At 31.3% G+C, this 25,548-nt stretch overlaps 1 protein-coding gene across 5 annotated transcripts in view; it reads left to right on the top strand.

The window, feature by feature from the left end:
* The window catches only part of LOC129754264 (protein FAM133-like), a 264,628-nt gene that overhangs the window by 124,008 nt on the left and 115,072 nt on the right, over window positions 1–25,548 (top strand). The window lies entirely within an intron of this gene.

Here is a 25,548-nt window from a genome sequence, read left to right as displayed (position 1 = left end):
TGCTAATTGTCAGTTTAAAAAAACTTGGAATTTGTCCTCTAGATTCCTTGAAAATAGCTAACTTTAATCACTTATAAACCTACAAAATAAACAACTTAACATTGTAAACTATATGGTTTTACAACGTTGAAACCTGCCTGATTCTAATGCAACCAAAAAATGAACCGAACTCAACCGAACTAGAAAGATACAGGTGTTCGAAAACAGCTAATTTTTCTTAGTTTTTCCAATCTAACTCGTTTCAGTCTGAATATTTTTATTAAGTGTGTTCCACAAAACTATTGGATTTCAAGTGATTCAAAACTCTTTCAAACATATCTTGCTCGAATAAGCTTGGCCTGGAAAGATATTGTTAAAATACTGAAAATTTTGATAAAAAAATATTTTTTTATTTTGAACCCTTCTAACTTTTTTGGGTTAGCTTCTACGATGTTGACGTCTTCAACAAAATTGCTACATTTTTTACAATCTAAAAACTTGCCAAAGACATAAGTGCTCTAAAATGAAAAATACAAAAAATAATTTTTCTATCTCACTGCTAGGTGATTTAATCATTTTTATCAAAAGCTCATTTTAAAGTGCTTTAAATGTAGGTAAAATGTCCCGAAGACACTATGGGTCTAAAACGCTCCGTTTTGGCGTAAACAATTTTGATCACCTTTTTACATCGTTTTCCCCTGTGTGCGCCGGCAGTTGGAGATAAATCGGAAAATGCACGCCACTGTGCGTACTGCAACATTTTTGTTTCGAAAATCTGGTCACGTCTATAAAGCTACTTGGAAACTCAACACCGTGAAAAAATGTGTATCGCTTTGATTTCCATTCTTGTATTTGCAACGGGAAGATTCTGTTGAGGCCTGCTGATACCGGAACTCCAGGCCACGAAACCATAAACCTTCGCTCGAAAGATCCGAAAGACGACCCCATTTGGTGAGCGAATCTGCTACATTTAGCTTGGTCGGAACATAGCGCCAGTCTGTCAGCTTGGAGAGACTCAGAATTTCTCCAAATCGGAAGCCGTCGAACGGCTGATTATGACGTATTCGGATTGAATCCAGGAGAGAACGGTTCGAGAATCACTCCATTAGAAAGTTTGATGAACATGAAGGGAATGGTTTTTCCTAACGGTGTGACTCAGGTTTGCTCCCAAGACTGCTGCAGACGGGAATTTTCAGAAATGTTGAAGAATGTTTGTTTGATGGTGGCGCAACATGCCTGCTCTGCGCATTTTGTACACAGTTCCCCTATCCTCTGTGCAAAACGGCAGAAAAAAAAATCGCTGGGTGATTTCCTGGAAAGAAAGAAAATGAATTAGGTCGAAGTCTGCTTCGTTCCTTATTTTTGAAGTTCTATTAGACAAATTGGACAATGAATCAGACGGAATGGCATAAGGTTAAAGACAAAATCGAAGAATTAGATGTGCTACTTGAAAATCAAAATTTTTAAATTAAGAACAACGATGTTTAAAGTTCGCCGCATCCATGAGTTTTATGTATTTATTTTTTTCTTATTTTTTTGTAAATGAGAACCGATAAATGATGGCTAAAACTAAAAAGAAATATCCAAAACACCGCATTTTGAATATTTTAACGTTCCAAGGAACTTAACAACCGAATTCATCATACAATCCAACTGAATATCATTCTAACTAATTTTCCGTTTTTTTTTCTTTACAGGTGAGAATCTGATACTGTTCGAACTAGACATTTTCAGTAAGTATAATAATTAATTGGGTTCGATATGCATGTAAATATCATCCAAATACTACCTTGAAAACTTGAAATAGTTGTTTACAAACGACCGCAAGGTTAACGTACTTTTACGTTGTTACGACAAACTGGCATTTTTCAATGTATTCCTTGTAATAAACAAGGCACTTTTCTATTGTGGTAGAAATATTTGCTGATACAGTTAATTTCACTTTAACTTTGCGGTTGTGTGGCACGATTTCTTCAACTTTATCACTACAATGCAAAGCCAAGTGTGCACAAAAACTACAAAACAATTTTAAATACAAAGCAGATCAGAATTAGATGCTGATCCCATCCAGTAGTGTCCTGAACCAAAACCTGATTCTGATCCGGAAACTTTCTGGATTCTGAACACTGATCTTGAATCCCGAATTATTTTCTTAGATTCCTAACTGATTTTGATTATGATCTTAATTATGGGTCTCCGATCTTGGATCATTAACTCGGAATCTGGATAAAATATTCTGATCCTGGATCCTGATCTTGATTTTGAATTTTGATCCTCGATTCTTGGATCTCATCATGATCTCGGACCCTGATCCCGAATCATGATGCTATATTCCTGATTCCACACTGATCCTGAATCATGATCCTAGATCCTGATCGTGGATCCTGCTCCCGAATCCTAAAGCGAGTTTTGATCCAGATCTCGAAACCAGATCGATTATTTCAGCTTTTAGATCCTGATTCCCGTTCGAATCTTAATCTCGCATTCTGGAAAATGATCTTGAATCTTGATCATGTGTCATACAGATGCGTTCAAAAAAGAATGAAATCTCGTGAAGCTGCGCAACCATTTCCAACTTAGACAAGCTGCCAATTCTCTCTCGATTGATATTTTTTCATCAAAATTTCACACAATTTAGTTCAACTATTCTACGAAACTCTACGAAATTTGAAGTCTTTACAATGACGGGAAACAAAGATAGAGCTATTTTTGTAAAAAAGGAAAATTTGGAGTTGCTTCACTAAACTTGCTGTATCTTCGACAATTTTCATTGAAAAATCTTGAAATTTTGTTCAAAGATGTAAAAATGTTTGATCTTGTACCAGGCCAAGTTTCGTCAAAATCGATGAACGTGATCAGAAATGGTGCTGGGTTGAAAATCAGGTTAATTATCGCCCAGCAGACGACTTCATTCTTTTTTGGGCGGATTTTTGTATGGAAAACATCGCAACCCATGTATCTTGGTTTTTTCTTTCACAAAATCAAAATTTATTACAAAGAAGGTTGTAAATTGGTAGTAACTTCATTCCTGCTTTGTTTAGAAATAGAAATTGTCCCAACAGAGCTGGTATTGAAACGCAAGAGCGAATTGAATATTCGCTTTAATTGTGTATAAAATTTGTTCATCGGAATAATTTGCAGGTCATTTCTTTATCTCTGTTCTTCTCATTTCGAACTCTGGTGAAACATTTTCTCTTCCGAAACAAATCACGATTGAAGTTTTTATCAGCTTAGAACATTCTTTGTGATAAATTTTGATGTTGTGAAAGAAAAAACCAAAAATACATGGGTTGCGATGTTTTCCATACAAACATCCGTCCAAAAGAGAATGAAATCGTCTGCTGGGCGATAATTAACCTGATTTTCTACCCGGCACCATTTCTGATCACGTTCATCGATTTTGACGAAACTTGACCTGGTATTAGATCAAACATTTTTACATATTTGGACAAAATTTTAGGATTTTTCAATGAAAATTGTCGAAGATACAGCAAGTTTAGTGAAGCAACTCCAAATTTCCCTTTTTTACAAAAATAGCTCTATCTTTGTTTCCCGTCATTATAAAGACTTCAAATTTCGTAGAGTGTTAGTTGAATAGTTGAACTAGATTGTGTGAAACTTTCATGAAAAAATATAAACCGAGGGATAATTGGCAGCTTTTCAAAGTTGAAAGTGGGTGCGCAGCTTCACGCGAATTCATTCTTTTTTGAACGCAACTGTAACATGATTTCGGATTCTAGTCTTAGATCCTGATTCTGATCCTACATCCTGAGCGCTGATCCTTACACGAATCCTGGTCCCGGATTCTGATTCTGGCCTAATGCTGGATCCTGATCCTGGATTCCGTGGAGTTCCGGTTCTGGACCCTATGAGGTCCAAATCCAGACTGCCACAAAACTGATCTAATTGCTGTAGGACTGTAGGATTTTGTTCCCGTTTCCTACTGCTCATTCTGAAACCGATCCTGAATCTAGACCCTGATCCAGATCCCAATCTTGACCCTGATTTCGAACTCCGAACCTAATACTGAAATCTATTTCCTGAAACTGATCCTAGATTAGAGCCTTATCTTAAACTTGAGGATCCAAACCTCATCCTTATCAGAATCAGAGTTTCAAAATTATGATGGTCGTACCTCGTGCATGTCACCAGTAAACATTTCTGAAATGGCAAGATGAAATTTTTGTTTCTTCCCTGTGAGTTGACCGATGTCATCTCACAGGGGTCGCTCAACGAAGCTGAACGATTCTTATAATTCACCTTGATATGTTCTACTAAGAATTTGCAAAAAATCACCTTTGCGGCCCCAATTTGAACAGTTGGGAATCGATTGTTCTACAAATTGCATATAACTGTTTTTAAATGATTCTACACAAATATTTTTTTTTTATTTACAAGTAGTTTTATTAAGGCATTTAACTCATAAAGCTTTTTTTGTGCCGAGTATTAATTTTATTTTGTGTGATGTTAGTAAGAAGGGGCCGTAATCGTCGCGGATACTCAACTGTTAGTTAATTTAACTCGAGGAAAGGAAAGAGGATTGTGTAGGGTCGCTCTCGAGTACAGATTTACGTTACGTTACGTTAGCTACCGCAGGTATTGTCTTCCTGGTTTGCCTTCTTTCCGGTGTTATCGAACCGGTCGGACAAGAGATTGTTCTAATGAATAGACGAAAAGAGCATACAAATATTTTGAAGACTAGGAGTTTTAATAAGCTACTAATATGGTTAAAAAAAATGTATACCTAAGGAATGTATTCGAAAAAATGCAACACTTTGTTTTGTGATTCACAAATTGTGAATAACTTTTGATTAAATTTGATGTTTGATTAATGTAATGCCTACTTGCGCAAAATTTAGTGACAATCTGCCAAGTAGTTTTTGAGAAAGCGGCAAATACAGAAACTAGTTGACAATTTTTTTTTTGCCGAAAGAGAAAAATCAAGGAAAATCCCAGCTGAAAACCCAAAAAACAGCTGGAAATCAACTATTCGACCAAAGCTCAAACGGTAAATTGTTAAATGAGTCCTAGAAGATCTAGCAGTGAGCTTAAATTTGAATTAAAGTGAAGATGATTGATTCCATGAAAATAAGGAATGTGCGAGATTTTATCAAACGCAATCCGAATCAACATCAATGAAGGAGGTGATAAAAAAACTTATTTTTTTACTGGTTTGTCTAACTGACTTACTATATGACTACAAGATAGAAAAGCTGCCCACCGGTGAAATAAACAAAATACGGTGGTCAAGCCGTGCGCAAAATATGTGGATCGCTAGTTGGAAGATTTTTGGAAAAATTATTATGAACAGCAAAACGAAGTCTTCAGCGCGCACGTGGCATGTTTCCAGCCAGAAACTTTTTGTTGACAACTCTCACCTGTATTTTCTGGAGATGACCAAGGAAAAAAAATTTGATGTCTACTTATTGAGGAAGCTGACGATCTGTGGAAGTTGCAAATCGGTCAGTGTTAACCGACGATTGACAAGACGTATGGCTAAATATACAAAGAAGACTGCTTCCGAATGCGATTTTTTACACTGCATAGCACTTACATAAGTCCTGCAAAGTTTATACTATGTTTTGGTTGGATCTGAAATCGTGCCATTTCGCGAAAACTTTGGTGGAGTGATAAAAAGTGAAAGATGCTGTTTTTGTGCTGAAGGAGGACAATCGGCTAAATTTGTCATAACTTCGATCATATTAGACACTTTGAGTAAGTTTGAAGGTTAAGCTTCAGGAAAAAGAAAATGTGATCAAAAATAGCCTAATATACACTTTAGATGGCGGAAGTGGTGCCTGAAAATAAAAGTCGAAAAACTTTTTTTTTTGGATGCTATTTTAAAAACCACTTGACAGAACGTCACGAAAATTTCCACACTACTTTACTAGGTAGCTTCGGTAGAACACCATGAAGAAAAAAACCTTAATGTGATGTTCAATACGCCAAATTTTCCATCCAGAGAAACCACCTCTCAAACTGAAAATTTAAAACATGCCACTGTCTCTATTTTATTTTCATACACAGAGAGTAGATCGTTCATGCAGCATATTTTATCTCTATCTGGTTATGAGATTTGACCATGCATCAGCTAGGTTTCACAGATTTTTCTTCTGAAATTTTCCAGCAGATACTAAAGAATAACCCTCTTTCTCCCCCGACGTCCTCGCTCAATTCTCCCCTTCCACTCCATCCTCTGGCATTCGTTGAAGCGATTAAACGGAACTCAATTTCCATGCTCAAATATTGATTTAAACTTGTACTTTTCCACGCGCTCGCTCCGGCTGCCATTTGGAGAAAGGAAAAAAAAATCAGCGGAAAGCGTCGTCGTTCGTTGGCCGGAGGATCGGAATGAATGGCGGAACCGACACAAAAATTACCACCCATGACGAATGAGAGAATCCGGTTAGAATGGGAAAAAAGGAAGGAAAATTGTTCCATAGGAAAAAAAATTAAACAAACTCTTCAATGATGGGAGCAACCGGAGGACGAGGTGTCGAAAAAGGAGGATCTTGTTTGATTTGGAGAATGAATGAAGCTAGAAAAGAAAAAAAAAATCTCCCAGGAACGGGTTACAGTTTCCAATTTTCACTCGGAAAATATATATGTTTATATTTTTTCCGTCGTCATCCCACCCAAAACTCACAACTTTTCATGGGAAAATAAGGAAAAGTGAATCCGTAACCAGCAGCGGATGTGTGTGTGTGTGCATTTACATGAGAGGCTACTAATTGTAAATTTCCAACGAGATAGTTGGTTTTTTAATCCAATCCGACCACATCCTTCCACTTCAAACCACCCACCACCCCCCACTTCAAAATGGCCACCAGAGGGCCACCTCCCGGGGTTGCAATATGACAACGATAAATTGTATTAACTTGTATCCGCACTTTAATTCGAGAGTAATGTTTGTCGGAGCGTGTGAATGTGTGTATGTATCTGTTGTTTGTTTATGGGCACGTTTGGGTGCATCTTGTAATGTGTTCTGTTTGTGTAAATGTGGCGAGACCGGTTGGAAAATGAGAAACCCCTAAAGCAATTAACAGTTCACATGCAGAGATGGTTCAATTACAGCGCTGGCCCGGAGGTTGTAAATTTTTTGCGCAGTTTGGTACGTTTTCGGTTTTCCGTGATATGAGCAGTGGTCAGCCGCTGGAGTCAGTTTCCAATTCAATGGAGATAATTATTTGTTTTTCCTTGAAAAAAAAAACTTAAACCAATAGAAAATGGGATCAGAATTTAATTTGAATTCCGATCCAATGAAGTTGTATGAGTTGATCATTTTTATGGATTTTATCCACCAATTGAAAACAGATACAATCAGGTATTTCCTGAGACAGATACTGGTTGATATGTTCGCTTTTGTTTATGTTTTGGAGAACATCACAGTTGATCTCCATTTTGAGCGTGAAAGATTCAATGACTTCTTTGAAAAATAAATCACTTTATCGATATTTTCTAAAGAAATTATTTATTTTTTATCCGTTTCAAACACGATAAATCTAGATCAATTATTAGAAATTATTAGAAAAAATATTACTGTGGAACATATCATTCAACTTCTATTAAACATGCCGAATGTTGTTTGTTCTTGTACCATATCGAAAATGTAAAAAACGTGACCGTAGCTTAAACCATTTTTGTTTTACATTTTATCTTCAAGGTGTTTTCGAAGATGCTTTACAGAAAAATAATCTCTTTAAGAAAACGTAATGATTTTTTTTATTAATCCCCCAATAAGTGATATAAAATATCTCACTTCTCAACCGCTGCTCAAATCTCTTTGCAGTCTTCAACAAACTTGTTCAAAATACAATTTAATGATACTTAGTCTTGAACGTCGATTTTCTAAAACATTTCTAGCGTAACATTTAAAAAGGGCGAAACTGCACGCGGTTGCACTTTACCTATTAAACGCGATTTCATTATAAAATTACTTAAAACTATTTTTGAACTGCGACCCAGAGATGGGTCTTGACTTAAACATTCAGTCAGCAAAACTTTTTTTTTTTGTAGAGAAATGAATCCAACTGTGTTAGATAAAATTTCAGGGACTAGATAAGAGAAAATCGATGTTAAAAACATGCGAAAAAAAAAAGAGAGGCGCAAGATGTGGGTTCAAGTCCTACCGGGAAACAAGGCGAATTTTTTTCGCATGTTTTTCAACATCGATTTTCTCTTATCTAGTCCTTGAAATTTCATCTAACACAGTTGGATTCATTTCTCTACAAAAAAAAAAACTTAACACTTTCAAAAAATTGATAAAATTCAATTGGGTGAAACTTCCTGTATATGCATTTTCGTTGGAACGTGAAGTTGCGCCTATTCAAAATGGAGTGAATTTTTCTATTCGTGTAGGGCCAATAGGCGTAACTGAGTTGACCGTGTGTGGCAAAACGGCCTAATTAGTTTTTGCGCAGCGAAACTTCAAAACCAAAACAAAAACGGCCGATCAATTGGGCGTAACTTGCAAGCGTAACTGGAATCGAAAACAATAAAAGGGCGAAACTCGAAAATCTCTGAAATTAAGCGAAAAAAGTTAACGTTCTTGATAACCATCGAACAATAAGGGAATATAATGCACATTTTTTAATGTTGTTGAACAAAAAGTGGCCGTTTTTCTAAAAAGGATTTGAATAGATGTTCCGAATTTTCAAACGCGTTTTTCTCGTTTCGAGCAAACTGCTAGTTTCGCCCTTTTTGAAATGTTACGCTAGATTTATCTTTCGAATTGCAGTGTAAAACACGAAAATAACCTCTCAGAATCAGTTTTCCATAATAACTTTTTCATTTGAATGAACAAAATACATATTTTTGTTGAACGTTATAAGCATTTAAAATGTAAGATTTTCATAATTCAAAAAAAAATTACCTGGAACTTATTTTAAAAATCGTTTTCAGATTCGGAATTCAGATTTTGAACTGAGGATTAAAAGGTAATCTTCAGATCCGGAAATGAAATTGAAAATTTAGATTCAGATTCAGCTCGAAGTTAAGTTTAATCATCAAGATAAGATAGCAGTTTAAAAGTTTAATTCTGGATTCAAAATTCAAATTTTATATTAATAAAAAGTCAAATTGAAGAAACAAATCAGAAAAAACCGCAAATATAAAACAAAATTTGTATTCATTTATAACATTTCGTTGTTTGAAGACTTCAATATCTATTTTTTTTAATATTCACAGGATTCTAATTTTGCAAAATATTATCAATGAAGAATTTATATTGGCCAAAGACAGGGTGGCCAGCAAACGGGAAAACCGGGAAAAAACCGGGAATCATAAATATCACCGGGAAAACTTCGAATTTGACATTAAAACCTGGAAAATACCTTATGCAGTGCAAATCACTTTTTCTATATAAACCTACGTATAGAAAACGTTGAGGTGAATCAAGAATAAATTTTTATTAAAAATTTGACGAAGCATTAATTGTATTTCTTTGATGAAAATACGAAATGGGAAAAGTTTTTGCGTGTTTCCATTCTTCAATGCTCGCTTTTTCATCGAATGTTAGAAATTAAAGCCAGAATTGTGCGAAATTTTAATTTTAGAATCCAAATTTTGGATTTAGAATTTAAATAGAATAGTTTCATTAAAAATTCGGTCTCAGTATGATATTTCAAATTTGGATTCTGAATACAGATTTGATTCAGAATTAAGAATTAAGAAGGTCGAATTAAGTTCTCTGTATGAGGACTTTAATCATGCATTCATAAGTTGGACTAAAACTGCAGCTTTTATAAAATGTTAAAGTCCAAGTAACAATGAACTATCATTTTCTTGATCAATATGACCAATTTTTACAAACCGTAGGAATTTTAAGTAATTTCGCACTTTTTATTTTCTTTAATCTGAATTAATTGTTCATTGTAACTGATAGGCTACGTTTAAGTTGATAAATTACAAATTACAAATTACTTTTTATTGGCTTTTGGAATTCCCGGGATATTTTAGCGTTTCCCGGGATTCGAGAATTCTCGATTTTCTTTAATTCCCGGGAATTCGTGGCGCTATTAACCCTACCTCTTTACTAATACCTAATATATGGTGATTTCAGAAATAATTATTCAATTATTATTTGAAAATCATATGCCCATTTTCAGAATAAAAAATGATAAATAAAAATAAGTGCTATTTATAAAGTTCAAATCTTAGGATAATAATTCAAAATTAAACTCAAAGTTTGAGTTGGCATTTAAATTTAGAAACTAATGTCGACATTTATGCATCAGAATTTCAATACTAAGTTGGTATTTCAGAACTTGAGTTCAACTATTTTCAAGTCCGAAATTTAAAGTAAAATACATTAACAGCACAAAAAAAGCTTGTCAATTAACTGAATATACTGATTTATCAAAAAAAAAATGGTTTTTTAAATTTGGTTCATTCTGGCAATTTTTATGAATTTGATTTTTTTTGCGATTTTTTGAGATTTATGAGCTCTTTTTAAAATGCACATTTATAACTTTATAACTTCCTAAGTGAAATCAAATTTTACCAAGTTTTGAATTAAAATAAAGTAAACTTCTACATAACAAATCTAATAAAAAAAGTATCACCTGTAAATATCATCAAATATTCGGTAAAATATATCATTTGCCAGCCCTTTTGATGTTGTAGCTTTCATTTAAAGACATCATTATGGGCTTATCGTAGGGTTTCCATCCGTCCCGCAAAAGCGGGACATGTCCCGATTTTTTGTTGAATGTCCCGCTGTCCCGCTTTTTCCTCAAAATGTCCCGCTTTTTTTTGAATTTTTTTCACAAAGTTCACCAACTTATACCAGAAAAAAACAAATTTTAGATTCAATTTGAATTCATCGGCTCATCACAGTAAAGCATTTAAACCCTTTTTCTAAAATTAGCAGCATTTTTCATAGTTAATATGAGAAAATACTGAATAATTTTAACGTTATAAGCATTTCAGTAAAATTCTGATTCAATTAACCGTTCTTGAAGCACGTTCAACCAATGCAATGTTAAATAACTTTGGTATGAAGAAAATATTTTTAAAGTTGCTTCCAAATGGTCAAATGTCTGAACTTTCCGCGTGAATATTAATTAAATAGCCTATATTATAGGCCACCTATTTAGATTCAATTGTCCAAAGTATACAATGATGAGAGATTTCTTGAGTTTTCGAATGTTTGAAACAAATTTTAAATATATTTGTTATTACAGAATGGTTTGATACGCGGTATCAAATCCGTCTTACATGTAAGACTTGAAATAATTCTCTCAAAAAACGTGTTGATTCGCGAGAATCGTGGAAATTCACGTGCTTGTAGAAAAAAAAACCAAGGAAAATAGAAGTCATTTAAGAAAAAAACTAAACAAATTCAATCCCTAGTGTGCTTTATATGAAAATGTTAGTTTGGCTATACATACAACTAAGCTGTTTTTAAGAATTTCTAACATGTCCCGCTTTTTTCCGCTGTGTCCCGCTTTTTTTTCGTGAAATGTCCTGCTTTTTTCTGAAAGTATCTGGCAAGCCTAGCTTATCGCCCCTTTTAGAGTTATGGAGGATATAATGACAATAAATCTTTATTTTAACATCCAATTCTAACAAATCTAACATGATTTTTCAAAGAATTCATAATATTTTTCAATAAAATACCTTAAACTTTTTGAATACTTGAATTATTTTCTTACCCGTTTACATTTCAACATTTAAATACTTTATCATCGGTACGGAAATTTAACAAGTCTCATCGCAATTTTCGCAGTTGTGAATAACTTTTGAGTTACAAAATTGATTTACTGGAAATTTTCAGTTTTTACACACTTTCACTTACAAATATCATAAAATGTCTGTTTGTTTGGTCAATAAATCTTCTAAAACGTATGAAGCAGTGTATTCTGAAACTGAGAAAGACCACCCTGCAAAGAACTTCAAGCAAAAATTAAGCTGTGAATTTATTTTATTGGTTTTTTGTTCAACATTATTAATAATGCAAATTATTCAAACCTTGAAAATCCATGATTTATTTTTTGAATTTACATTAAAAATTTGGCAACTTCTTGGACTTAATTTCGAAAGTAAGGGTTTAAAGTAAATACCTAGCTTTTATTGTAAAATAACTCCTAAACATTTTATAACATTCTTTATGTACGAATTGCTCATGTAATTTTTTTTATAGAAAAAAAGTTGTCTCTATAATCCAACTTCCCCCATACCCCCACCCCACCCCCCCCCCCCCCCCCTCTGAGCCAGTTCTTCTAACGGCCCTAATGGAAGATCAAAAAGTTTAATAAAAACCTTAAAAAAATTGTTTTTACCAATTTTGTACTTTATTTCCTCATGTAGAAATCGGAAATAGTATCTGACCCGATTCTAAGTCAAACAAGCTTAATTTCACATTGGGCAACGCGTTCTTGAAAAATGAAATCTTTACCAACCGGTTTTTGGTTCACAAGAATTTCGGTACATCTGGCAGCACTGCACGTAGAAAAACATTTTTCCATGTGTGAATCACAATATCAAGTAACATTGATTAAGCCAACTAGCATTAGATGGTTTTATTATGGCATTTCATTTGCGGCTAGTTTTATAACTGTTTTATTATGGTCATGAAAACCATGGTCAACCATTTGTTTTAAAGTAGTTCTGAAAACGCGAATAAAGCTTTTACTAAATATACAGATAAAGTTGATTAGAAAGAGTTCTGAATGCTATATTAAAACTCCATCATAAACTAAGAAGATTGCACCAAGCTATTTTTTGCAATTTTTACAAAGGCACGCAGTGCTTTTATTTTAAAACAGTAATAAAATTACGTGACAGTTCTCGATCAAGATGTCAAAACAGGACACGCTCAGGCAAGATTGCACATATTAAAAATTTTAAACCTTTTTGATAAGTCATGTGTGTTCTTTTGAGTAAAATAAAAAAAATATAAAAATCTATGAAATACTTTGAATCACCAGAAGTGGTATGAATACCTATCTCTACAATATGAGTATTGAGGTAAAAGGCTCAACTATTAGGAGAAAATATTTGTTGCTTGACACCATCATTAATCCAAAATGGCAGCCTCCGCTTTTTTTTTCAAAGCTGTAAATTAATGAAAATCTCATAAAACATCCACAACATAGGTATAAGTTTTTTTTTTAAACGAACATAAACACATACAGGATCTCAATGAAACTTGATGTTTCCTCGAAGAGATTCTTTTTTTCTTAACTCTAAGCATACATCCTTCGAGGATATGATGGCTAGCATCTTACAAATGCTAAAACCACCAACCAACAGAAAGTGTACTATGTGTGCCGTGACCGGGATTCGATCTCATACCCGCTGACTTAGAAGACTTGAAGGCTCCACGGGCTGCGACAGTTGAAGAGGCTAAACTAGAAGAAGTCGAATTTCGCTATCTGACGTCATCTGTAAATCGAAGATGGCGGCTTCCGTTTAACTTCAAAATGCTGTAAATGACTGAAAATCGCATGAAACTTTTACAATACGGCTAAACAAGAAGAAACCAAATTTCGCTTTCTGACGCCTTCTTGAAACCCAGATGGAGGCTCCCGCCTAAATTGAAATTTTAATTAACAGTTTTTTTTTAAATAAGCGGAAGTCACCATCTTGGGTGGCGTCAGAAAGCGAAATTTGACTTCTACTCGCTTAGCCCTTTCACCTCATACCAATAATGTGGGGTTTATTGTGATTTTTAGTCGTTTGCAGAATTTTAAAGTTCAGTGGTAGCCGCTAACTTGGATTTCAATATGGCGTCAGATAGCGAGATTCGATTTTTTCTAGTTTGGCCCTTTCACCCAATACCATTATTGTGAGGATTTAATGCGATTTTCAGTGATTTACAGCGTTTTTAATCCAAAATGAAGCCGCCATCTTGAATATCAAGATGGCGTCAGGAAGAGAAATTCAACTTCTTCTAATTTATCCCTTCCACCCAACACCCATATTGTGGGAGTTTCATGCGATTTTTAGTCATTTACAGCATTTTAAAGTTAAACGGAAGTCGCCATCTTGGATTTCAAGATAGCGTCAGATAGTTTGATTTGACTTCTTTTATTTTAGCCCTTTCATCCAAAACCAATATTGTGGGGGTTTAATGCGATTTTCATTTTGAAGTTCAGCGCAAGCCATCATCTTGGATTTCAAGATAGCGTCAGATAGCGAAATTCACGTCTGCTAGTTTAGCCCTTTATCCAATAGCCATATTGTGGGAGTTTCTTGCGATTTTTAGTAATTTATATCATTTAAAGTTCAACCGAAGCCGCCATCTTGGCTTTATAGAAGCTTTATAAAGGCTAAATTTGAAGTATTATGATTTTATAGAAGATTAAAAATTAGTCATGATGACGTTTCTATAACAGGACCAAATAGTCAGCTTTATTAGAGTTCTGGTGATGTATAGTATGCGCTTTAGTTTTTTATGAAGATCAATGCTGTAGCTCTAACTAGAAAGTATCAATACGAACTTGGTTTTTTGAGCTGCATAGAACGTACACCTAAGATCAATAATGGGGCTAAATAAGCATCTTCGTACCTGTTTAATGGGACTTTTGGTTGCTTGGGGATTCTTCTAACGTGGAAGTCCTACCCCCAGTTCCACAACTTCTTTCCTGCCAAAGTAAATATTTTAAAAAGACAGAGTTTTCTATTGATAAGAGCAAATTCACCCGTGTTGGGAAAAGCGGTAGAAATTTTGACACTTGTAGCACATTTTGAAAGTTTTACAATACAAACAAATTTTCAAGATCTGTGGCCGTCAATATTTTTTTAAACTCAAGTTCTTTTTTCTCATGCTGTTATGCAAAAGCAGTTGGATTTGGCTAAGAGCAAGTTCACTCGTGTTGGGAAAAAGTGGTAGAAATTTTGACACTTGCAGCACAATTTGAAAACTTTACCATGCAAAAACATTTTCAAGATCTGCGGCATGCTGTGACGCAAAATTAGTTCAATTTCTGTCACACACGGCTGAAATAGAAACAGTGTTGTAAAAAAATTCAACGGCCAAAGATCTTGAAAACAATTCGCGTGGTAAAATTTTCAAAATAGGCTACAAGTATCAAAATTTTTTGCCACTTTTTCTCAACACGGATGAACTTGCTCTAAGTAACCGAAATTTTCTTTTAATCTTATAGCATGCCTACGGCTTTTAAATTTTTCGATCCATTTAACATCTTTAATTTTCCGAAATAAATTGAGAATTTGTGTTATAGAATTTGGTAAGCTTTTCCTTGTTTTAAAATTTCTTATCCCGGGACAGCTCCGAGATCTAAAATTTCCATTTTCATATCGTTTCCAAATATTTTTGCCCCCATTCCTAAACCTGTCTCCGTTGGCAGTTTACATTTCGTTGACTTTCGTAGTAATTCAGTGCACTGCACTGCGAGCGAGCCTTCACAAGATCGGGAATAACATGATAAATGACATTTCCCAGCATGATATCACACGGTGGCGGCTGCCACCGGATGAAAGTGGTTGCCGCAGAAGCATTTCTTCGTCATCTTTCTCCTTCTCCCCCATTCAGCTCGACTTCCGGTACCAGCAGCCCCAATAGAATAACCGCAGCTTCCGGCTCCGATGGATGTTGTTCTTTCTTTTTCTTTGAAAAGCTTCTTGGGAAGAAATTGTGAAACGGAAATAGAGGGTTGGGGATGAAATGGAAAGCGAAACCCGCGCAAAGGAAATTGTTCCAATCGATGAACGGCTTTGTGGGTGCGAAGTGTTGGGGATTTTTTTGGGTGCAGAAAAATTTTGTTTATGATGGCAGCTCCGACGGTGCTTTTGGTGGTATCAATCGAAGCGAAAATATGAGGGGTGGGGGTGATTCGGTGAATTCGGCTATCTTTTGCCAGCTAACTGAAGATGAAGGAAAAGATATGACAACTTTCGGAATTGGAAATATATTACCGATGAAAAGCTAGCTCGATTCGGTTTGGTTTGGCTTGGCGGGAAACTTTTTCCGATTGTATAAATAAGAGCGACTGCGAATGATTTACTGCGCTAGAATTGTGAACAAGAGGAAGATATTAATATGGGAAGAGCTTGTTGGGAAGCATATTCAAATTATTAAAGATACTTTCTTGAACATGGTTTAATTCTTGAATGAGATCCATTCCATGACTTCGGTTTTGAATCCAAAATCTAGAACTTTTAAAACTCATCTTAAAATTTAATTAGGAAACTAAAATTTAAATTTTAGTCTCAGGATTTTGAGTCCTTAAGCAAGTCCTGTTCCTAACTATGCAATCAGACACCGGCAACTCTGCATTAATATCCGTAGGGCAAAAAATAGTAGTGGCAGAAAACGAAAAAAAAATCTCAACTTGAGACACCCTTTCACTTCAAGTGGCTGGGTGTTCACATGAACAGTGTATCTCTCACCACAGTACCAGATTGTTGAAACTTGAGACTCTTTCCATGAAAAGTGAGAGTATGAGTGTGTGTGGGGAAAAGCTGCTGCTGCTTTTCTTTCATCTTTTGCGCTTTATTTCGAGCTTGAGCTTTTGTGTGTAGTGTGCTTCAAAAAGGAAAATAAGTCGGGGGAGAAAAAAAGGCGACCCACCACACTAAACCGTTTGTTGGTGGCTTCCGTTGGTTTTTTTCTTTTAAAGATATAACAAGGACCCGGAAGTGGGTTCGGGGAACAAGGTTGAAACCAAATATGGGGGATATGTGTGTGTGTGCTTGCTCTTCCTGATGTCCCAGATCCTGGTTGATGCTGCTGATAGCCTGGTGAAAGAAAGCTAACGTCAGAGTCCATAGAAAAGTTGACAAACAACGAGCGCTGGCAATGCTGTGATAAACTTCAAAATGCAATCGCTTATGACAATAAACGTCGAGCTAAGTGTCTTTTGTTGGGGAATTTTTAAGAGTGCCAACATTGGCAGTTGATAAATCGTAACAACTATCGTGGAAAGCCCTCAAGTATTTAGAAAACAGATGTCAGCAGTTTGAACGGAAAAACAAAAAGGTTTTTCAACATTTTCTTGAATATTGACCATTTGAAATGATTGATTCTTCACTTGCTGCAAGATTTACAGAAATATAAAAAACTGTCAAAATTGTCAAAATTGTCAAAATTGTCAAAATTGTCAAAATTGTCAAAATTGTCAAAATTGTCAAAATTGTCAAAATTGTCAAAATTGTCAAAATTGTCAAAATTGCCAAAATTGTCAAAATTGTCAAAATTGTCAAAATTGTCAAAATTGTCAAAATTGTCAAAATTGTCAAAATTGTCAAAATTGTCAAAATTGTCAAAATTGTCAAAATTGTCAAAATTGTCAAAATTGTCAAAATTGTCAAAATTGTCAAAATTGTCAAAATTGTCAAAATTGTCAAAATTGTCAAAATTGTCAAAATTGTCAAATTTGTCAAAATTGTCAAAATTGTCAAAATTGTCAAAATTGTCGAAATTGTCAAAATTTTCGAAATTGTCAAAATTGTCAAAATTGTCAAAATTGTCAAAATTGTCAAAATTGTCAAAATTGTCAAAATTGTCAAAATTGTCAAAATTGTCAAAATTGTCAAAATTGTCAAAATTGTCAAAATTGTCAAAATTGTCAAAATTGTCAAAATTGTCAAAATTGTCAAAATTGTCAAAATTGTCAAAATTGTCAAAATTGTCAAAATTGTCAAAATTGTCAAAATTGTCAAAATTGTCAAAATTGTCAAAATTGTCAAAATTGTCAAAATTGTCAAAATTGTCAAAATTGTCAAAATTGTCAAAATTGTCAAAATTGTCAAAATTGTCAAAATTGTCAAAATTGTCAAAATTGTCAAAATTGTCAAAATTGTCAAAATTGTCAAAATTGTCAAAATTGTCAAAATTGTCAAAATTGTCAAAATTGTCAAAATTGTCAAAATTGTCAAAATTGTCAAAATTGTCAAAATTGTCAAAATTGTCAAAATTGTCAAAATTGTCAAAATTGTCAAAATTGTCAAAATTGTCAAAATTGTCAAAATTGTCAAAATTGTCAAAATTGTCAAAATTGTCAAAATTGTCAAAATTGTCAAAATTGTCAAAATTGTCAAAATTGTCAAAATTGTCAAAATTGTCAAAATTGTCAAAATTGTCAAAATTGTCAAAATTGTCAAAATTGTCAAAATTGTCAAAATTGTCAAAATTGCCAAAATTGTCAAAATTGTCAAAATTGTCAAAATTTACATAATTGTCAAAATTGTCAAAATTGTCAAAATTGTCAAAATTGTCAAAATTGTCAAAATTGTCAACATTGTCAAAATTGTCAACATTGTCAAAATTGTCAAAATTGTCAAAATTGTCAAAATTGTCAAAATTGTCAAAATTGTCAAAATTGTCAAAATTGTCAAAATTGTCAAAATTGTCAAAATTGTCAAAATTGTCAAAATTGTCAAAATTGTCAAAATTGTCAAAATTGTCAAAATTGTCAAAATTGTCAAAATTGTCAAAATTGTCAAAATTGTCAAAATTGTCAAAATTGTCAATATTGTCAAAATATTCAAAATTGTCAAAATTGTCAAAATTGTCAAAATTGTCAAAATTGTCAAAATTGTCAAAATTGTCAAAATTGTCAAAATTGTCAAAATTGTCAAAATTGTCAAAATTGTCAAAATTGTCAAAATTGTCAAAATTGTCAAAATTGTCAAAATTGTCAAAATTGTCAAAATTGTCAAAATTGTCAAAATTGTCAAAATTGTCAAAATTGTCAAAATTGTCAAAATTGTCAAAATTGTCAAAATTGTCAAAATTGTCAAAATTGTCAAAATTGTCAAAATTGTCAAAATTGTCAAAATTGTCAAAATTGTCAAAATTGTCAAAATTGTCAAAATTGTCAAAATTGTCAAAATTGTCAAAATTGTCAAAATTGTCAAAATTGTCAAAATTGTCAAAATTGTCAAAATTGTCAAAATTGTCAAAATTGTCAAAATTGTCAAAATTGTCAAATTTGTCAAAATTGTCAAAATTGTCAAAATTGTCAAAATTGTCAAAATTGTCAAAATTGTCAAAATTGTCAAAATTGTCAAAATTGTCAAAATTGTCAAAATTGTCAAAATTGTCAAAATTGTCAAAATTGTCAAAATTGTCAAAATTGACAAAATTGTCAAAATTGTCAAAATTGTCAAAATTGTCAAAATTGTCAAAATTGTCAAAATTGTCAAAATTGTCAAAATTGTCAAAATTGTCAAAATTGTCAAAATTGTCAAAATTGTCAAAATTGTCAAAATTGTCAAAATTGTCAAAATTGTCAAAATTGTCAAAATTGTCAAAATTGTCAAAATTGTCAAAATTGTCAAAATTGTCAAAATTGTCAAAATTGTCAAAATTGTCAAAATTGTCAAAATTGTCAAAATTGTCAAAATTGTCAAAATTGTCAAAATTGTCAAAATTGTCAAAATTGTCAAAATTGTCAAAATTGTCAAAATTGTCAAAATTGTCAAAATTGTCAAAATTGTCAAAATTGTCAAAATTGTCAAAATTGTCAAAATTGTCAAAATTGTCAAAATTGTCAAAATTGTCAAAATTGTCAAAATTGTCAAAATTGTCAAAATTGTCAAAATTGTCAAAATTGTCAAAATTGTCAAAATTGTCAAAATTGTCAAAATTGTCAAAATTGTCAAAATTGTCAAAATTGTCAAAATTGTCAAAATTGTCAAAATTGTCAAAATTGTCAAAATTGTCAAAATTGTCAAAATTGTCAAAATTGTCAAAATTGTCAAAATTGTCAAAATTGTCAAAATTGTCAAAATTGTCAAAATTGTTAAAATTGTTAAAATTGTCAAAATTGTGACAAAAATTATAAAAATGACAAAAATGACAAAAATGACAAAAATGACAAAAATGACAAAAATGACAAAAATGACAAAAATGACAAAAATGACAAAAATGACAAAAATGACAAAAATGACAAAAATGACAAAAATGACAAAAATGACAAAAATGACAAAAATGACAAAAATGACAAAAATGACAAAAATGACAAAAATGACAAAAATGACAAAAATGACAAAAATGACAAAAATGACAAAAATGACAAAAATGACAAAAATGACAAAAATGACAAAAATGACAAAAATGACAAAAATGACAAAAATGACAAAAATGACAAAAATGACAAAAATGACAAAAATGACAAAAATGACAAAAATGACAAAAATGACAAAAATGACAAAAATGACAAAAATGACAAAAATGACAAAAATGACAAAAATGACAAAAATGACAAAAATGACAAAAATGACAAAAATGACAAAAATGACAAAAATGACAAAAATGACAAAAATGACAAAAATGACAAAAATGACAAAAATGACAAAAATGACAAAAATGACAAAAATGACAAAAATGACAAAAATGACAAAAATGACAAAAATGACAAAAATGACAAAAATGACAAAAATGACAAAAATGACAAAAATGACAAAAATGACAAAAATGACAAAAATGACAAAAATGACAAAAATGACAAAAATGACAAAAATGACAAAAATGACAAAATGACAAAAATGACAAAAATGACAAAAATGACAAAAATGACAAAAATGACAAAAATGACAAAAATGACAAAAATGACAAAAATGACAAAAATGACAAAAATGACAAAAATGACAAAAATGACAAAAATGACAAAAATGACAAAAATGACAAAAATGACAAAAATGACAAAAATGACAAAAATGACAAAAATGACAAAAATGACAAAAATGACAAAAATGACAAAAATGACAAAAATGACAAAAATGACAAAAATGACAAAAATGACAAAAATGACAAAAATGACAAAAATGACAAAAATGACAAAATGACAAAAATGACAAAAATGACAAAAATGACAAAAATGACAAAAATGACAAAAATGACAAAAATGACAAAAATGACAAAAATGACAAAAATGACAAAATGACAAAAATGACAAAAATGACAAAAATGACAAAAATGACAAAATTGACAAAAATGACAAAAATGACAAAAATGACAAAAATGACAAAAATGACAAAAAGGACAAAAATGACAAAAATGACAAAAATGACAAAAAAATGACAAAAATGACAAAAATGACAAAAATGACAAAAATGACAAAAATGACAAAAATGACAAAAATGACAAAAATGACAAAAATGACAAAAATGACAAAAATGACAAAAATGACAAAAATGACAAAAATGACAAAAATGACAAAAATGACAAAAATGACAAAAATGACAAAAATGACAAAAATGACAAAAATGACAAAAATGACAAAAATGACAAAAATGACAAAAATGACAAAAATGACAAAAATGACAAAAATGACAAAAATGACAAAAATGACAAAAATGACAAAAATGACAAAAATGACAAAAATGACAAAAATGACAAAATGACAAAAATGACAAAAATGACAAAAATGACAAAAATGACAAAAATGACAAAAATGACAAAAATGACAAAAATGACAAAAATGACAAAAATGACAAAAATGACAAAAATGACAAAAATGACAAAAATGACAAAAATGACAAAAATGACAAAAATGACAAAAATGACAAAAATGACAAAAATGACAAAAATGACAAAAATGACAAAAATGACAAAAATGACAAAAATGACAAAAATGACAAAAATGACAAAAATGACAAAAATGACAAAATGACAAAAATGACAAAAATGACAAAAATGACAAAAATGACAAAAATGACAAAAATGACAAAAATGACAAAAATGACAAAAATGACAAAAATGACAAAAATGACAAAAATGACAAAAATGACAAAAATGACAAAAATGACAAAAATGACAAAAATGACAAAAATGACAAAAATGACAAAAATGACAAAAATGACAAAAATGACAAAAATGACAAAAATGACAAAAATGACAAAAATGACAAAAATGACAAAAATGACAAAAATAACAAAAATGACAAAAATGACAAAAATGACAAAAATGACAAAAATGACAAAAATGACAAAAATGACAAAAATGACAAAAATGACAAAAATGACAAAAATGACAAAAATGACAAAAAGTGACAAAAATGACAAAAATGACAAAAATGACAAAAATGACAAAAATGACAAAATGACAAAAATGACAAAAATGACAAAAATGACAAAAATGACAAAAATGACAAAAATGACAAAAATGACAAAAATGACAAAAATGACAAAAATGACAAAATGACAAAAATGACAAAAATGACAAAAATGACAAAAATGACAAAAATGACAAAAATGACAAAATGACAAAAATGACAAAAATGACAAAAATGACAAAAATGACAAAAATGACAAAAATGACAAAAATGACAAAAATGACAAAAATGACAAAAATGACAAAAATGAAAAAAATGACAAAAATGACAAAAATGACAAAAATGACAAAAATGACAAAAATGACAAAAATGACAAAAATGACAAAAATGACAAAAATGACAAAAATGGCAAAAATGACAAAAATGACAAAAATGACAAAAATGACAAAAATGACAAAATTGACAAAAATTACAAAAATTACAAAAATGACAAAAATGACAAAAATGTCAAAAATGACAAAAATGACAAAAATAACAAAAATGACAAAAATGACAAAAATGACAAAAATGACAAAAATGACAAAAATGACAAAATGACAAAAATGACAAAAATGACAAAAATGACAAAAATGACAAAAATGACAAAAATGACAAAAATGACAAAATTGACAAAATTGACAAAAATTACAAAAATTACAAAAATTACAAAAATGACAAAAATGACAAAAATGTCAAAAATGACAAAAATGACAAAAATGACAAAAATGACAAAAATGACAAAAATGACAAAAATGACAAAAATGACAAAAATGACAAAAATGACAAAAATGACAAAAATGACAAAAATGACAAAAATGACAAAAATGACAAAAATGACAAAAATGACAAAAATGACAAAAATGACAAAAATGACAAAAATGACAAAAATGACAAAAATGACAAAAATGACAAAAATGACAAAAATGACAAAAATGACAAAAATGACAAAAATGACAAAAATGACAAAAATAACAAAAATGACAAAAATGACAAAAATGACAAAAATGACAAAAATGACAAAAATGACAAAAATGACAAAAATGACAAAAATGACAAAAATGACAAAAATGACAAAAATGACAAAAATGACAAAAGTGACAAAAATGACAAAAATGACAAAAATGACAAAAATGACAAAAATGACAAAAATGACAAAAATGACAAAAATGACAAAAATGACAAAAATGACAAAAATGACAAAAATGACAAAAATGACAAAAATGACAAAAATGACAAAAATGACAAAAATGACAAAAATGACAAAAATGACAAAAATGACAAAAATGACAAAAATGACAAAAATGACAAAAATGACAAAAATGACAAAAATGACAAAAATGACAAAAATGACAAAAATGACAAAAATGACAAAAATGACAAAAATGACAAAAATGACAAAAATGACAAAAATGACAAAAATGACAAAAATGACAAAAATGACAAAAATGACAAAAATGACAAAAATGACAAAAATGACAAAAATGACAAAAATGACAAAAATGACAAAAATGACAAAAATGACAAAAATGACAAAAATGACAAAAATGACAAAAATGACAAAAATGACAAAAATGACAAAAATGACAAAAATGACAAAAATGACAAAAATGACAAAAATGACAAAAATGACAAAAATGACAAAAATGACAAAAATGACAAAAATGACAAAAATGACAAAAATGACAAAAATGACAAAAATGACAAAAATGACAAAAATGACAAAAATGACAAAAATGACAAAAATGACAAAAATGACAAAAATGACAAAAATGACAAAAATGACAAAAATGACAAAAATGACAAAAATGACAAAAATGACAAAAATGACAAAAATGACAAAAATGACAAAAATGACAAAAATGACAAAAATGACAAAAATGACAAAAATGACAAAAATGACAAAAATGACAAAAATGACAAAAATGACAAAAATGACAAAAATGACAAAAATGACAAAAATGACAAAAATGACAAAAATGACAAAAATGACAAAAATAACAAAAATGACAAAAATGACAAAAATGACAAAAATGACAAAAATGACAAAAATGACAAAAATGACAAAAATGACAAAAATGACAAAAATGACAAAAATGACAAAAATGACAAAAATGACAAAAATGACAAAAATGACAAAAATGACAAAAATGACAAAAATGACAAAAATGACAAAAATGACAAAAATGACAAAAATGACAAAAATGACAAAAATGACAAAAATGACAAAAATGACAAAAATGACAAAAATGACAAAAATGACAAAAATGACAAAAATGACAAAAATGACAAAAATGACAAAAATGACAAAAATGACAAAAATGACAAAAATGACAAAAATGACAAAAATGACAAAAATGACAAAAATGACAAAAATGAAAAAAATGACAAAAATGACAAAAATGACAAAAATGACAAAAATGACAAAAATGACAAAAATGGCAAAAATGACAAAAATGACAAAAATGACAAAAATGACAAAATTGACAAAAATGACAAAAATTACAAAAATGACAAAAATGTCAAAAATGACAAAAATGACAAAAATGACAAAAATAACAAAAATGACAAAAATGACAAAAATGACAAAAATGACAAAAATGACAAAAATGACAAAAATGACAAAAATGACAAAAATGACAAAAATGACAAAAATTACAAAAATTACAAAATTTTATACATTGAACTTTTTTGGTTAAGCAGTGAGAAAATGGATTGTGGGTCAACAAATTAGAACACAAATTAAGTTTTAAAATGAGTTTTTATTGAGTCTCATTTCGTCAGGATAGAAATTCAGATAAAAGTATTAACATAAAAGAAATTTTCAGAATTATGATGCATTGATAGGCACTCTGTTTTCGAAATAACCTTCAAAAATTCCTTCCTCTAAAAATAAAAATGAACTTAGCAGTAAACGATTAGTTGAACCGTAGAAAATCATTTATCCAATTGGCTTGGTCCCTGCTGGTTAGACCTTCTGTTCCTCGGAAAATGTTGCCCAACACACTTTCTCCCGAAACTTTTCTTTAAAATTAATTAATGTTCGGCAAAAACATGAACATGAAACCCCGACTTTTGGTAGGTACCTATCTCGGCATTGGAAACTTTTCTCTGTACAAACAGCACAGAAAATAACCTTACTTTCCCTAAACTTTTAATTCAATTTTAAATTCATTTCGCCGGAAAAATGGCAGCTAATGGCTTAGGACTCAAAATTCGCCTCCGGGCCCTTCCCCCTCGTTTGTACGAAAATTACCTAAGATGCCCCCCGAAGGAAAGTTCCACTTCCTCTCTCTCTATCTCGATCTCCTCACTGTTCATCTCCAAAAACAACTTTTAAATTATTGCGAAAACCATCTTGCCCAGAAAACCGTCATCACCAGTTCGGGAGAGACAGATCCGCAAAAACTGGGTCCAGGGACTGCGGCCGCCAACAACTTACAGAGCACTTTACAGAGATACTAAACCAAACCAAACCAAACCTAAACGAGCTTCATAGAATTACCACGATTACTGTGGGAACCTTAAATTTTTAATCATATTAGGTACACACGAAAAAGTCTGCTGA

Source organism: Uranotaenia lowii, chromosome 3 (assembly GCF_029784155.1).
Source record: "Uranotaenia lowii strain MFRU-FL chromosome 3, ASM2978415v1, whole genome shotgun sequence".
Taxonomy (NCBI): Eukaryota; Metazoa; Arthropoda; class Insecta; order Diptera; family Culicidae; genus Uranotaenia; species Uranotaenia lowii.
This window is presented reverse-complemented; position numbering and strand designations above follow the sequence as displayed.